This window comes from Fukomys damarensis, unplaced genomic scaffold (assembly GCF_012274545.1).
Source record: "Fukomys damarensis isolate Sample0158 unplaced genomic scaffold, DMR_v1.0_HiC HiC_scaffold_39, whole genome shotgun sequence".
Classification (NCBI taxonomy): domain Eukaryota; kingdom Metazoa; phylum Chordata; class Mammalia; order Rodentia; family Bathyergidae; genus Fukomys; species Fukomys damarensis.
This window is the reverse complement of record NW_022900951.1, coordinates 50,545,152-50,549,818: the sequence shown is the minus strand read 5'-3', so window position 1 is coordinate 50,549,818 and position 4,667 is coordinate 50,545,152.

Here is a 4,667-nt window from a genome sequence, read left to right as displayed (position 1 = left end):
AAATATGAGAAACTGAAAAATGGAAATAAAGTGTTTGTAAATGGGGAGGGGAGGAGGGGGGTGAAGGGAGGGCAGGGACGAGGGGAAAAAATGAGAATCAAGACCTATTATGTAAAGGTACAGAATCCCAATGATGAATGTAACTATATTGTATACCTAGATTGTACCAATAAACTCAATAAAAAGAAGAAAGAAAACATTCTAAGCTTGCATGCAGGGGACAAAGGTTAATGGTCTGCTGATTTGAGCTGGTGGTCAGCAGTCACGTACTCGGCAGTCACACATCCATGATTAATAGATGCCTATAGGATGTTTCAAATGCCACCAAGACATTCAGGATGAGCAAACAGTTTGACAATTAACTTGGGGTCTCTATGTACAGTACAGATTTTATCTCATAGTCTAGAAACACTAACTTATATGTTAATCATGATCCGGACTTCAAATAGTACAAGATTGCCTTACATTCCTAAGCCAGGGTTTGAACAAAGGTCAGGGCTATGGCTACAATGGGAGGGGGTTAGAGCACTGGCTCCTACACCCCTTTTACTTTGGTCTCACACATAGTGAGTTCCAAGTCAGTCTCAACTACATAGTGAGACCCTGTCTCAAAAAAAAAAAAAAGTGGAAGAGAATGAGACTACTGATCTGAGGATATATAAATCTAGGTACGAGATCTAGCTCTATTCCTAAAGTGCTATAAACATCTATGAGCTTCAAGGCCCATCTGTATCATCAGCAAAGAGAGCAGGTTGAGCTGGAACTCATGGTTTTTAAAATGTGTTCTCAGAACCCTGGAGTTCTTCAGAGGTACCTTAAACAGAGAGATAGGGATCATAAGGAAGCAATCAGGTGGCTTCCTGGGTTTGGGAGAGGTCTTCAAATTTAATAGCTCTGCTTTCAGTTGCTATAATAGGCATCCATATCTGGGGTCAATGAAATAAATTTTCTGAGGCTGTACTGTACAAGCTGGAATACTGAATTATGAATGACTTACAATGATGCTTGATTTTGGCTTTACTCTACTATAACTCTCTGCAAACTTTCACATTCTGTAACCATTCCAGACTCTGATCGCTATCATTTCCTCCTCATGATGTGGACTGTTTGGCCTACACATGTAGATGCCAACATTTCTACCACCCAGAATCCTATCACTATTTTTCTTCCACTGGAACATATTTCTGGGGAGATTTTGCCAAGCCAGCTGAATTTATTAATAATCCAATTTCACAGCTTTTCATTATTCAAAGACACATACCCTGCTAGTCAGAGCATGAAATAACCTATGCCTCTGAGCCCCAAAACAATCAATATTTGAGTGAAGCTTGTGATGCAGCGTTATTATGGACAAATGTGCAGTCTCTACCTTATTACATTACTAGAAATTGATCCTTCTCCCACCTCCCAGCTAGTCTCTCAGAAGATCTTTGTTGGGATCCACCAGGGAGAAAGAACTTGTTTCTATGATCCTTTTCCTGCTGCAGTAGGCCTGGGGGTGCTAAGGAAACAATGGGTTGGAGTTTGGGGAAGAATGGATTGTTGCCAGCTTGGGGACAAATGCTGACAAAGATTCTTGGAGCTCAGGCAGGGTGTATCTCCAGTTTGTTTGGCCAAGCTGGTGTGGCTTGTCTGTTTCTTTGCAACTAGATTTTGTTCCTTCCCACTCACTCATCTTGAATGAATCTCCATTTGCAGTGCTGAGTATCATCAAAGCTTTTTATGAGCTTCAACATCAGAAGGATAAAGGCAAAGAAGCAGAGGCCCAGACGGAAGCAAAGTAGAGGCCTCATCCATGCAGGCAGAGCTACAGACTAGGTCCATCCAGGGGAAGATGAATCAAAGCAGCCAGCAGAGGCACAGACTGAATTTTCCCAGGAGAAGGCCAGTGCACAAGCCCAGTTTGGGGAAACACAGGCCAAACCAGCTGATGCAAAGGCCAAGCTTGCCAAGACAAAAGTTCAGCCAGACATGGCAAGGGCCAAGGCAAAAATCAAGATAGCCCTGCCAGTAGCCAAACCAGTTAAGGTAAAGACAAAGTCACCTAGGGCAAAAATCAAGCTGGCTCTGGCACTCTGAATTGCCTGAGGTACAGGCCAGGTTACCAAAGGCAAAGATCAAAATGGCCCTAGAACTGGCTGAATGATTTAAAATACAGGCAAGGCAAAGGCCAAGAAAGCTCTGACACAGATTGAATGAGCTGAGACACAACCAAGACAGCCAACATGGAAGCTGGACTCACTAAGGTATGACCTGAACTACTGGAGGTGCAACCTGAGGAGCAGGCCCAAGTACCTAAGAAGCAGCCTAAAGCACAGGTCAAAGATGTGTTTTAGTAAACCTGAGTTCCATTTGTTATCATTCCTTGTGGGTAGATTAATTACATCTTTCCCTCATGTTCCCCAATTCTAATCTTATCAGCCCCCTCCCACTAAAGAGAAGCTCACCAAACAGGAATGTAAGCAAGCATAGGATGAGTTGTTAATTTTCTGTCAGTGCTGAAAACCATAGATAAAATTGTATAACTACAATGAGAGAGAGGAGAGGAAGGAAATCTACACATTTGGAAAACCCCAGTCCTTAAATAGCCTTTGATCTCAGGAAGAATAACCTTATCTCCCTCCTACATCTGATCTCTGCTCTAAGTCATCAAACTTTTTTCATTCCTGCCCTCCTTAAGGAACTCTACTCATAGTCCTCCCACTAACCTAAGCCACAGTAAAGAGAATTTTCACACCAAAGGGCAGAAAAGAGACCCTGTGCGGCTGGGAGATCTACTGATCAAGGATTGTCTTTAACAATTGTAAACAATATAATGTAACATTTGATAAAAAAGAACCTGTCTTATTGTTCAGTTTCCAGGGCACTAACATGCTTCTTACGAAGGTGAGAAAATTCCCTTGCCCCCAATGAGCCTTCCCTTAGATAAAGATTCAAAGAAACGCATAGTGCTGTTCTCACATAACTGCTACAGTTAGTAATATTATATGCCCAACTTCAAAGCTGCAAAAGTAATTTGACAATATTATTTACATGACTCTTACTACCAAGGTCACCCACAGTTTGGCTGAGCCTAAACATGAAAGTATAATGGATCTTCGCAGAGAATTCCACCCAGATACACGGTTTCCTTCATATGAAGTTGGGAGGTGAGCTCCCAAGAGCTAGGGTTAGACTACACAATGTTCTTTCGAGGTCATTAAGTGAACAGAGGAAGTGGCATACTTCTGGAACTCCTAAGTGCTGGCAAAAAGCCTCACTACCTCCAGTTGGGTGTGAGGATGGGCCACAAAAGACTGCAGGGACTGAAATTGAACCAAAGTACCATGGAACATCATTGTGAAGGAGTTGGCTCACCTCTCTAGATTCTGCCTTCTTTTTGTGCCAGAGGATTACTAGCCCCCTGGATGAGTTATGCTTCTTTCAGAAGGATAAGCATGGCCCATTTTATCCTTCCAGGGATTTAAACTGTAAATGTTCATGACTAAGAGTGGGCAAGGGAAAGAACAATACTAAGGCCTGAGCAGCTACTCTGGGCCCTCCTTCCATAAAGTCTGTAGGCCATAGTTATTTCCAGAACACTTTTCACATATTTCAGAATACTGCATTTGTCTCAAGTAGTAATTAACCATCATTCAGTACAGGCTGTCAGCAAGCTAGTGGCAGCTGTCTCAGGTCCTCCAAAATGTCACAGAAGAGGAAGAAGGCCAGAGTGGAATGGTAATGTGTGATGTCACAACACATTCTAATTCTAGTGGCAGAACCTGGTCTCAAGACCAATTGTCTAGATTCCAGACTGCTAATCCAAAACATTTTCTTCAAGAAAGGAACTGAAGCTTGAGAGATTGATATTGCATAGTGGGTTAAGACATGTTCTCCAGAACCACCTTGCTTTTATTCAAATCTTTTTGCCATTTTGAGTTTGAGCAAGCCATTTATTCTGTGTCTGTTTCCTTATCTTGTAAATGAGGATAATAGCTACCATCTAGGGTTGTTGCAAGGATTAAATGAGTTATATATTTAAGAACTATACAAAAAGCCCCTGACACAATGTAGGCACTCTGACATATTAGTTAGGATTTTCTGGTCAAATGGGGACATTTGGAGTAAGCATAATGAGCTGGGAGGTAGTCACCAATGTGCTATGTGATCTTGGGTAGGTTGCTATATTTCTCTGAGCCAACGCTGCATCTGTAAAATGAAAATAATTACTCGTAAGAAATACTGATATGCTATATATGACAGCACTTTGGAAAATAGAATGAAGTACACAAGGGTGAGGTGTGGAATGGTTACATTTGATGGAGTGACTGAAAGTGAGTATCTCAATCACTTTTCTCATCACTGTGACAAAATACCCCACACCCACATCTTGAAGGAGCAGAGGTTTCTTGGCTCAGTTTTGGTTCATCATTGGCTGGTTCCAAGGTGGAAGGATGGGGTGGAAATGCCTGGGCCAAAGAAGGCTGTTCACAATGTGGTGACCAGGAAGCAGAGAGTGAAGGGAGGAGCTGGGAAAGAAGATATATAGCTATAGATTTAGATTAAATATAGATATAGATCCTTCCATGTCATGCTCCAGTAACCTGCCTCTAACCAGACCCCACCTCCTAACACACTTGGCTAATAAACGTTTGGTTTGTTTTGTTTTAGAGGCATAAGTACTT